The sequence below is a fragment of the Calliphora vicina genome, chromosome 2, assembly GCF_958450345.1.
Source record: "Calliphora vicina chromosome 2, idCalVici1.1, whole genome shotgun sequence".
NCBI lineage: Eukaryota > Metazoa > Arthropoda > Insecta > Diptera > Calliphoridae > Calliphora > Calliphora vicina.
This window is the reverse complement of record NC_088781.1, coordinates 107,847,374-107,860,716: the sequence shown is the minus strand read 5'-3', so window position 1 is coordinate 107,860,716 and position 13,343 is coordinate 107,847,374.

Genomic DNA, 13,343 nt, shown 5'->3' with positions numbered 1-13,343 from the left:
GCCCAGACTTTATCAAATAAAATAATGATGCCAGATGTTTCAAAAAATGTTCCACTAATTGTTAAACCAAAAGAAAAACAAAGTGTAGAAAAAACCAAAATAGAACTAAATGAAAAAGTAGACCCTGTAAACTTTAAAATAACAAATATTCAAAATAGAAAAAATGGTACTTTAGTTATTCAAAGTGAAAACATTGAAGAAAGAGAAAAAATAAAAGAAGCAATTCAAAATGAAATAAGTGAAAACTATGATGTTTCAGTTCCAAAGCAAATTGAGATGCAAATCATTATAACGAAATAATTGATAAACTAAAAAAACAAAATGATATATTAAAAGATAGTAAAATGGAAATAATAAAAATATTTGAAACAAAAAGATACAATAAGACAATTTATAATGCAAAAATTAAAATAGATAATGAGACATATCCAAAAGTAATGGAAATTCAGAAAATAAATATTGGATGGGAAATGTGTAGAATATTTGATGGCACTAATATCATACAATGCTACAAATGCCAAGGATATAATCACAAAGCCTCTGAATGTAAAAAAATGATGAAATATGTTACAAATGTCATGGAAATCATCAAAGTAAAGAATGTAATAAGGAAATAAAAATGGAATGTATAAACTGCAAAAAAGAAAATAAAAGACTAAATTTAGGACTAAATGAAAATCATTTTACCATAGACAGGGAATGTCCAGTATATCAGAATAAATTGGATTTAAAAAAGAGAAGACTTGGCTTAATAGCGTAACAACCAAAGACAATATATGGAATATATACAAATATTCAAGGACTAACTAACAATTTCAATCAATTAGAGATTATAACTGAAAATGCAAACCCAGATTTTATAATTCTATCAGAAACGCACCTAACAAATGAAATAAATGGAATGGAAATAGAATTAAAAACGTATGATCACTTTATTACTTTGTCTAATTCGAAAAAAAACTGGTGGTGTATCAATATATTTTAAAAAACATTGGAATATTCAAAGAATAACGGATAAAGTGAAAGACTTTAAATATTGGATTAGTGCATATAAATCGAAAAATGGAAAAACCTCATTTATACTAGTAGTAGTATATAGATCTCCAAGTAGTCCAAAAGCAGAATTCTGTGAAGATTTTCAAGAATTACTTGAAGAAATATGTGAAGAAAACTGTGATATAATAATAGCGGGAGATTTTAATATAGATTGGTACAAAGACTACTATAAGGAAAGAATTGAAAATATACTAAATGACAATGGATTGAAACAAATAATGGATGACTACACACGAATAACACAAAACTCAAAAACATTAATAGACTACATTATAACTAACAATGAAACTATAGTGGCAAAAAATAATATAAATAATAAAATAGCAGATCATGAATCTATTGACCTAATTATTTACTATGATGACAGAAAACTAAAAGAGCCAAAAAATGAAATAGACATTTCTAAATATAATACTGATAATTTTAAGACAGAACTAAGTGCAATAATCCAATTGGAAGACTTAAGTGCAATAATTCAAGATGACGAAATAAATTACTTAGATATATATGTTAAAAAATTCGACAAATGTTTAGAAGATACTATTAAAAAATTTACTTTTATAAAAGAATTAAAACCGACAAACAAATGGTTTAATATCGAAATTAGAAATATGAAAAATGAAAAAGTTAATAGCTACCATAGAGCAATAAATGAAAATACAAATGAAGCATGGAACTTATACAAAGAAATCAGAAATAAATATAAAGTCAAAATTGAAAATGAAAAAAATAAATATATAAATAATAAAATATGCAATACAACTAACCAAAAAGAAATGTGGAATAAAATAAAAGAATTAGTGTTAAGAAAACCCAGACCTGTGATAAAATCTGTGATATTTAAACAAATAGAATATAAGGATAGTCTGCAAATAGCCGAGAACTTTAATAATTACTTTGTAAATAGTATTAAAGAAATAAACAATACCATTGATTACGTGCAATATGAAAATAAAATAGATATTATATCTAATAAATTTAAATTTCGTGCAATAAATCTACTAGAATTAAAAATATATGTAAGAATATGAAGAAAAAACCTGATTATAATAAAATATCTATTAAAACGATAACAGATAACTGGGAACTAACTGGAAATATTTTACTAAAAATAATAAATGCATCATTAAAATCTGGAATTTTCCCAAATGATTGGAAGGAAACGATGGTTACACCTATTGAAAAGGTCAATAACACAATAATGTGCGAAGAATTCAGACCAATAAATTCCTTAAAAACGTGTGAAAAGATTCTTGAAAAAGTTGTCAAAGATCAATTAGAGGAGTATATGGAAAAAGATGAACTACTATCGAAACATCAATCAGGTTTTAGGAAAAAATATTCATGTGAAACAGCGGTAAATTATGTTATAAACAGATGGAAATTTATAAAGAGAAATCATAAAATTATGGCAATATTCTTAGATTTCAAAAGAGCTTTTGAAACAATTGATAGAAACATTCTGTTACAAAAATTACATAAATATGGTATACAAGATAATGAATTGAAGTGGTTCCAGTCATATCTGAATAATCGTAGACAAAAGACTAAAGTGAATAATGTAAAATCAAATAAAATAGCAAATGACTTTGGAGTACCTCAGGGATCAATTCTGGGAGCTCTATTATTTATTATATATATCAACGATATGCCAAAAATCATTAGAAAAATGTGAAATTGTAATGTATGCGGACGATACCCTAATATTTACAGAAGCTGAATCAGAGGAAATATGCAACTACAATCTAACAATCGATATAAATAATATTGACAAATGGTTAAAAATGAATAAATTGAAATTAAATGAAAATAAAACTAAGCTTATGGAAATAAATATGGACAGTAACATAACTTTTAAAATTAATAATGTGATAATAGAAAAAGTAAATAATATAAAATATCTAGGTTTTCTAATAGATAAGGATTTAAAACTAAAACAACACATTGAATATATTTGTAAAAAAATTGGAAAGAAAATTGGTTTTTTCAAAAGACTACGAAATAAAATTTCAATTAATACAGCTATTAACATATATAATACTATTGTTAAACCACATTTTGAATACGGATCAACGGTTTTATACACATGCTGCTCAGATGCACATATTGATAGACTACAAAAACTACAAAATAAGGCGATGCGTGCAATACTAAGATGTAATAGATACACACCGATAAATAACATGTTAAGCACTCTTAAATGGCTTAATATAAAACAACGTTTAGAACTAAATACTATAAATTTAATACAAAAAATGAAAATAGGAAAAGCACCAGAATATCTGAAAGAACAATTAATATACATATGTTGGTGAAATTCAACCTTATAACTTAAGGAATGCTCAAGACTTTCGACTACAACGTGCGGATAATAACAACACACAAAAATCACTGTTCTATAAAGGTTTAAAACTATACAATACGATGCCAAATAGTGTAAAAAATGAGACAAACAACACCCTCTTTAGAAGGAAAGCAGTTGAATTTATAAGAAATGTAAATATAAATTAGAGCTTAATCTTACTATGTAAAAATAAATGTAAAAATTTGTTATACAAAAGTATTAAAAATACTACTAATAAAATACAAAAAAAAATAAAAAACATGTCCTATTTTTCGAATATGTTGACCTATTTTTTATAAAAATTTCAAATTTGGGCCACATGTTCAAAAATCCCAAAGCTGGGATCAGAAAACAGAAAACAGCATTGAAAACCTTGACGTGTTCCCTATTTATCCCCAAAGTATTTTCCCAGTCCCAAAGGGAACCCTATGGGCAAAATTGGGATTTGCGCTCCAATTTTTAGGAATTGCGGGATTCCCTTTGACCTTTTGACAAGTTTTTTTACACTTTGTTATTTAGAATGAAAAACATAAAAAACGTTGAAAATTTCATTGAGTTTTGTTAATAAAGATTTTATTATATATTACATATTTTTTGAGTATCTAAAACTACAGTTTGTATCAAAATTTTAATAGGATTGCAAACATTAGGAACAATTTGATCCACATTTATTCCGAAGTAATTTTTTTGTTTATTTTTGGATTCACAATTGATATTGCTCTGAAATCTTTTGTATATTATTGGTAACTTAGTTTTCTAACTAACAAAATGAATTCGAGTCCATTCGGTCCAAAAGTACGACCTATATTTTTAAAAAAAGTGTGCCAAGGTATGGCAAAATTTTAAAATTTTAATTTTGAAACACCTATAACTCGGAAATTATAAGAGATAAATAGCACACGCAAACCTATCCGAGCGCTTTCCCACAATATACAAATCTTTTAAATCGGATGTGAAACAAAAACTCCTACGTGTTTAAAAATGTTACATGTCGATGGTACCCTACTTTGAGCCTCCATATCGCCACCCCTGGATGATTTGTAGGGTCCATTTTAAGTTACTCAGTAGCGGTCACTGAATTAACCTAAGAGTTCTGGATATTATAACAATGGTCACAAGATTTCATTAACAAACTCATAGCATGAAGCAAATGCATGTATTGTAGAGATATGTAGATAGATATAAAGGGGTGTGTACGGGATCATTTGTAGGGTCCATTTTAATAACTAAAACTCGAATATTCCTTGGCTACGCCAGCGTCAAATTTTATACCGATCAGACCAGCCGTTTAGAAGTTCAAGATTTATTTCCAAAACATTTTGATTCTGCCCCACTGTGCGTTGTACGAAAACGGACCAATAAGTACAAATGTGTCGGATTTGAATCTGATTACAAGTCTTTACCCAACCTATGCCAGTCACTCAGTATCAGTCACTGAATTAACCTAAGAGTTCTGGATATTATAACAGTGGTCACAATATTGTATTAACAAACTCATAACATGTAGCAAAAACATGTATTGTAGAGATACCTATCTCTGTGTATACACTTCCACTTGATGACCAATAGGATCTATTGTGATACTCAGTGTGAACTTGATGTGAAGAGAAGAAATAAAATTGGAGAAAAAAAAAGAAGTCAGGTGACAAAAAAAGAATAGGATATATGTATAGACTGGGATTCACAGAGTCCCGTTACCTAACAATAGACAACCTATTCCCCTGATAAAGCCTAATAGATCTACTAGATCATATCTAGCTATATACCCCAGATCATCATGAAAACCCTCCCAGCGGCGAAATTTTTGAGGCCTTCAGCTATAAGGCCTTCCTGGACCTTTTTTTAGATCCAGCACTCATGCTCGCTTGCCTTCTCAGGAAGACCTTATGGAAGGCCTACCTGCTCCCTTCTTTTTGTTGCTACAAACGTAGTACAAGCAGAAAATACCGTTAAAAACTCACATTCCAAAGACAAAACTACAAATACAAAAAATGCAAAAAGTGAAGAGAAAAAAAGAAGTAAACTTAAAATAGTTTTGCTTTAATTCTTGGACAAAGCGGTTGTGAGAATTTTTTACTTGGTCATTATTGGATTTTATTATAAAAAAATTAAAATAAATAAGATATCGCTTAGGCCGGGTAAGTTATTAAATTTTAAACATAGTTTAGGCTTAATCAAATATACAATTTATTTAACAAAATTTATTTACAAAAGGCCTGCTACCAGGCCTGTTGAAGAAGGTCTTCTATCAGGCCTGTTAAAGAAGGCCTTGGCTGGCTAGGACATCGTGTGTAAAAAATGTATGAGTATGGAATGGGTCAATACGTCCTTGTGTCTGCTAAATAAGGCCTTCCAGAAGGCCTGCTTACTACTTCTTTTCGCCGCTGGGCTATTGTCTAGGACAGTAACACACCTATAGAAGTCATGTGCGTCCATATCCCATTTACCAATGAAGTCTCCAATTGAGCAGTGACCGGTTATCACTCCTGCTAAAGACATTAGAGTTTTCCTATCCAACCCAATTAGTATTCTGGTTGCCTTTGGCCAAATAGACCTCGACACCCTGTAATTCGTCCCATTAGGATTGGTTCGTGGAGTCCTGGAATATTTCGAAGATCAACCTATAATAGTGGCATAATGGAGGTTTAACATCCCAGTCCTTACTAATATAGTCCAGGTCCGAACCCGGTCTAGCCGTTTATCTTCCATCTCATTTCCCTGTAGGTTACAGCGCCCTGGTACCCAGCACAATCTGAGGCCGAATTGCCGCATTCGATATCTAGTAAAATTTATCGTAATTTTCTTATTTGAGAAATCATTTTTCGATACGAATGCTTTAATTTGACCCCTGATTGTGTATAGTTCCCATAACGCTTCTAGAGCCCTCTTACAGTTCAGCACTATATTCGAGTGTGGCATTTCAAAGCCCTCAATGCTGCCTGACTATCCATTGTCATTACAGACCACTCTGTGATCAAATCCGTGGCTCTCCAGTTCGCTAGGATCTCTGGCTAAAAGACGCTGCTTTCTTCTGGAAGCCTGTATGACACTTTGATGTCCTCATCTACTAATAGCCTGACCAATTAGACCTACCAAGCAAGTTCTAGCCACATGGTTCTCAATTGGCAATAAGTTAAGGATTATATCCAATGCTGCCTGAGGTGTGCTACATATGCCACTGGTTATGCCAATGGAAACACATCTCTGAACTTTACTGAGTATCTTCCTATAACAACTTTTTCTCATAGCCTCCCACCAAACCATGTATTGTAACACGAAATAATTGTTTAAAAATTCTGTCCAGGTGGAGGAGTTTAGGGAATTACTATATTATTCCACTAGTCGTATCTAAATATATTTTTCTCCTTAGTAATTTTTTAGAAATAAAACAATTTCATTTTTTATATTTTCTTTATAATTTTTAAAACATACAACTTTATTTTCTTTTATTAATATTATGAATTTTTTTTGAGCCTTTGTTGTTGTTCTTATGTTTTCAATTTAATTTTATTATTTGGAATTTGTTGTTCGTTAGTTAGTTATTTTTTAATAGTTTAAACAAAATACTTTGTTTGTTATTGCAACTACATGACTAAAATTTATAATTTTTTTATATATTTAAAAAAGAAAATTATTTATTTTTATTTAAAACATAATAAATACAGGCTTAGAAATAGTTTAAATTGTACATATACATACAGATTATTTATATTTTATTTATAATTAATTAAAAATTAATAGTAAAACTAAAATGTAGATGTTTTTTTATTTAAAAATAATATCACAAATAAATAAAGGAAAGTTTTCTATTAAAAAAAGGAGGGAGTTGGAGTTAAATAATTCGAAAGCATACTTTTAGGGGTTTGTATATTTGTTTAGGTAAATAAAGGAATATTTGGTAGTTAGTGTAATGAAATGTATTAATTAGAAAGGTTTAAGAATAATTTAATACCTTGTTAGGGTAAAACTAGAAAATTTTGTTCAAAACATTGGAAAGTAATTCGTTTTATAAACCAAAATCCTAAAAGTATGCTTTAGTTTTGCTAACATTCCCTCCTTTTATAAAAAAGAATGATTTTTTTAAGGTTTATTGTTATTTTATTTTTAATTATTTCGTTTATTTAAGTTCTTTTACATGTTAAACATTTGTATTTTTTCATTGCTACAGTTTTACTTATTTTTTTTTATTTATCGTTTAGAAAATGAAAACAAATTATGTACTTAGGAAGTAGATACTACTAAAAAAATTGGTATAAGTTTTATTTTATTTATCTTAGTTTAAGAATATATTTTAAATATTTGTTTTATTTTTATAAACTAAATGTTTTTTATGTTGCGTATACATGGGTTTCATTATTTGTAATATTTCTTTTCTTGTTTTTAGGTTTTTATTTTAAATTTATTTGTGTAATCGACATAATAATTTTGATTTTAAAATGTTGAAAATGAGGAGAAAGTAAACAATTGGAAATTGAGGGTTATAAAGGAAGTCGACTGAATCAGGAACTTAAAATTTCAATCTCTTCAAAATATTAAATGATTTTTATTTTACCTTTAATTAAATCTTCATTTCCTAGCAATTTCCACTTGTTTATTTTCTTTTACTTTCTTTTATATCTAAAAATTTCTTATTTTTTTAAAATATTTTTAATATTCTCAGTTTATATTATTTGAATAATATTTACATTATAATTCAAGGTATTTTAGTTACTTGGGAAATATTTTTAATTTAATTTTTCCTTTTAAATAGTATACTTTTGTCTTAATTTGCAATAGCATTTCTTTTTTTTTTTTGTTTAATTGTAAAACTATAATTTTTATTTATCATATTTCTATAGAAGACTTTTTTTGTATTGTTATATTTTTAAATTGTTATTTTGTTTAAATTTAGTTGCTACATAAAAATATTGTTTGTTTTAAATATAATATTAGATGCTTAAAAATGAGGTTTATTTAAATGTTTTGTTACGTATACATTAATTTCGTACTGTTTGTTTTTAATTAATTTTAATAATTTTATAATTTAAATTAGATTTTGGTATACTTGGTAAGATTTTTTTTTTTCGAAAAAAAGTTTTGGCACAATTTTTTTTTATAATGAATTAATGATATTTAAAAATATAATTATTAATAAATGTGGTTTCCAATACAAATAAAATTATATGAGAAATGATATTTGGTCGCAGCTGCTTTAATTTTATAAACAATTTTGAAAAATGAGTCTCATTTTCAAGAGAACTTGTATACAAATTCATCAATTTCCTACTATTCAGCTAAAGATTTCGAAACATGGAATATCAAGAAATCGTTATGTATTAACTTTACTTTGAACCAATGTATATTAAGTATCATGGACTCTGTTTATTTAGTAGCCATGTCCTAAGTGTTTTAGGAAATACTATTAGGAAAATAAGTTTGTATTACATTTGCTATGGGAATAGTGTTGAGTTAGTGTTTCCATTTAAATGTGTCTTCGTTGTAAGTACTTAGTATAGAACAGTGGTCACCACTAGGGTATTCAATCGATTAACCGTTAATCGGTTAACCGATTAATTTTCGACGGTTAACTGTTCGAATAATTTGAAATTGCCGATTTTCAAATAACAAATAAACCGATTAATTTGTGTCGATTAACCGATTAACCGAAATTCCTTTTTTTTGCACTTTAAAATTTTTTTTGTATTTATTTTTCCGTATCAATTCAAATACAAATTAAAATTAGATATTTTTTGAACATCCAATAATAACAACTGACATTTAATTTACATTTGAAACTTTGTTTGTATTTACATGTATAGACTAAACTTTTTTGAATTGAGTCTTTTATCATAACTAAACGAATCTATTAAATTAATCAAAATCTAAAACAATCCAAAAAGGAATATTCTTTATCATGCTTTTGATTTCTCGAACATATACAATCAGCGAGAGAGTTTTTTATAAGAAAAGTTTTATTAAATCTGAAGAAAAAAATCGTTTAAATTATATTCTTTTTATAAAAGATTATTTCAGAAGATCTCACTAAAACCCTAAAAAACTCACATATCGCTCATTTGCTGCAACAACGTAATAATTAAAAAAAAGTCGTTTCCAAAAAATGTCTTTGAATATTTTATGACATTTTACTATTTCTTATATAAATTTTCAACAAATCATGCGATTTCAGAAATATAAATAGTAGATGTTAATATCTTTCTAATCTGTATTTAACCCAAATTTTTACTTATGAAATATACGATAAAATATGAATTTTAATTTTGATGTTTACAACAAAAAAAAAACACTCTCACTCAAAAAATAATTGACTTTTTTGAAAACTATATGAAAGATTATAGATCAGCGCATATTTTGTATTAACACGGATTTTGAGTTATGACGTTGTTGCAGCAAATAGGCGATATGTTTACCAAAATGATCTGAAATACCTTATTTGCTGTTTTTTATGTTTTTGTACACAAAATTCGTTGTTGTTTTTTCAATTTAAAATGAAAATAGAAATTATTCGGTTAATCGAATAATTTTAAATTAACCGATTATTAACCGAATAAATCTAAACCTCGATTAATTATTTGCTCGATTAACCGATTAAACCAGATACCCGATTAATTGAATACCCTAGTCACCACTCATATCAACCAGAGGCCGAAGAAAAATATAATTATTTGCTGCTGTGATGCAATATTACTGAATTTACGAAAGCACCCATTATCTACGTTCTCTTTATGTCGACCACTAGCATAGTACGAAATGTCGGAAAACAATTTTCCCATTTTACCACAAAGTTACCGGGCTATCAACTTTGCCCATCAGCCAGTGCGAAATATCCAGCTATTATTCCAGTAATTATCATGGAAACTATACATACAGCACTAAACACGGTGCAAAATGGGGCTTAACTCTTATGCTGGTTATATGGAAGTACTCTGCCACAATACGTTTCAGTATTGACTTGAATGCACCTCTTGTTTGGTGGACAGTAACAGTTGTAGATCAACTGAACAGAATTCACTCATCTGATTGCATTCGCAAGAACTCTACATAGACAATACCGCCTCGCGACTACACAGCCTTTAATATAATGTTCAAAATGACCCCTTTCAGACGGGTATAAATTAGTATGAAATTCTCAATAAATCTTCCAGATAAAGCTAGTGTCTTTCAGGGGAAGATATTATTGAACCACATTCGAGGGAGCATTGTCATTTTTGTCGATAATACTGATGTCACTTAAATTATACTATTTCTGTCAGACAGTTTAAGAACGGGCTAAGACGTCTATGAGACATCATCCTGGGGTTGAGCTCCTGTGCATACGGTAGTTAGCAGAAGTACGAGTTGGCTAGTTGGCAGAAGTAGATACGAGTTGGCTAGAGAAGGATTAAGTCTTTGACGCAATAAACCTTGGAACTGTTAAAAGTGACATCTTCAGACGCTATCTTCAGAAGGCTGACTATAGTTGACGATGAAAATTTAGCTTGTACCCAATGAGAATATTAGTACTCAATTCTTAAGAACCGGAAAGACATTTCGTGTTAACAGAACAGTGGGACATGGACTTCCTTTCAACAGCTACTTTCACAGCTCTCAGAACCTTAAAAACCTGTGAATGTCCAAATCTTCATTTGCTAATATATAGCTTTCTAAACGAACAGATGCTGAAATATCTATCTGAAGTATCGAAAACCAAACTATGTGCCCTTATTGGAATGCAATTGGTTTGATCTAGTAGTCATTCCACTAGCATCTAGTTTTGATCTAGTTCGTCGATCTCATTTAATGGTGTGTTCTTGTCAAAATTAAATCATATACACCCCTATCGGCAATAACATGTGAAATTTTGTTCCCATGAAATATCCATTTCCCTCGAAGGGAAAATTGCTATCGGGAATATCACGATGAACTTTACATTCACAATATTTGATTTTGTTCGTAGCAGCTGTTTATTGTTTACAAAATTCCATCTAAAAATTTCACAACAAGGGCAATTTTTTCACGTGAACAAAGTTGATGAACGAAAAAAGGAAAAGGAAAAATATTTCATGTGAAATATTGATTCGCGATAGGGGTGATAGATTCTAATTTCTTGTAGCGAGCTATCTACGGTACACAATACCCAGCTGATAAATTTACCTAAAACATAACTTGACATTAATTTCAAATCAATATCTATGGTAAAAATTCGCAAATATATTTACTACATAAGTAACTAAGCTCTGATTGATATCTATTAATTACGGGCATTAATCTGAGAACTAGGCCTTCTAATCTTAGTTTTAGGAATAAGTAAAAACATTTATTTACTCAATATTTAAAAAAACACTGATAGATATCTATTTGTTGAAATTACGGTCATTAAACTGACAACTATGCCTTTCAAACTTAGTTCCTAGGAGTAAGTAAAATGAAGAAAATTTTTTTCGCTGATTTTGTTTCGTTGCTATTCACAAAACATTCCGAAAATAAGGAAGTAGTAACACCGTCATACTCCAACAATTTTCAGTATGAAAAATAAGTATTTTAGAGGACTAAATTTAAAGTACTGTTCTAGAAACATTTCAAATTCAAGAGATCTACATTTCCAAGTGGAAATATTAGGATGTAAACAAATTAAGAGATCTAGTACATTGTATTTGGAGTTTTCCCGGAAATTATTTTCCTTGGTTTAATGTGAACATGACTTTCTCTAAACAATGCTTAAATCTCGAAAACAAATGCAGAAGATTCATAAAGCAAAAAAGATTTAACCCAAATAGACCAATAACAAATTCATTATCGTGAATGTACAGGGCTGTCACAGAATTATATTCCGATCGAAAATGAAATTAGTTAAACGAATATTTTTGGAATAAAACCACCTTCTGTGGAATTGAATTTTGTTTAATATTATTGGAGTTTCTTCAAGTTTTAATTAACATATTTACTAATTTTTGGGGTCGAGTCAGTTTTTTCACTCTATTTTAAAAGCAAACATATTTTTAAACTTTTTAACGAAGTCTACCTTCTTAAAATTGAATAATTTGTTCGCCGGGATCCCGGGAAATTTCAAAATTAATCCCGATTTTCTGAGAAAAGAAAAATCCTAATTGTATTGTTGCACTAATTCCACAAAGTAGATTTTGGCAGAAAATAACCCAATATATTGACTTTCTGAAATTGCATGCGGAATCCAAGATAAGTTGAGAATATATACATCGAATATGCCTTAAATTAAACTGAAGTTGACAAAGGTAACATTTTCATAACAGCCAAACAACATACAATTCGTCGGTCCGAAGGACTTGGAAGCAAATGATCAGCTGTTAAGCGGATAATGGATACCAATTCGAAATAAAAATAAACTGCTAAAATCGTCGTAATCACTTTATAGGCACCTGAAGTGGTTAAAGGTTTAAAACCACTCTTAAATGAAACCGCTAAAATCGTATATATGTACTTTATTTGGCACCTGAAGTGGTTAAATATTTTAAACCTCTCTTATGTAGTAACCATACAAATTTAAAATTCAAGAGGATAAAGGAAAATTGTTACTTTTTATTTTAATGGCACTTTTTTAATATATTAATTTAGTTATTAATTAATTTAGTTACATTAAAGTTGGCTAACATGCTTCTCAGTAAAGAAATATTCAAGAATAGGGGGCTCAATGGTATTATGATACAAAAATGGAAAACTAAACCAAACTAAGCAGTAATTTTTCCTTATTCAAAATGGTACTTTTTGAATTTCTATAATATCTACTGAAAATAGAAGAATAATTGTCGCTTTCGGTTTTAAACCTTGGAAAACCGCGGTTTCGGTTTCGATTAAAACCGAGCACGACACTCTAGTTACGATAATTTAATACTTGCTTTTACTAAATTTGTTTAGAACATAGGAAGTTACCTTCCTACGAAATTCACCAACCTAAATCTTGTGAATTAGCATTGTCGAATAGCTTAGTTTT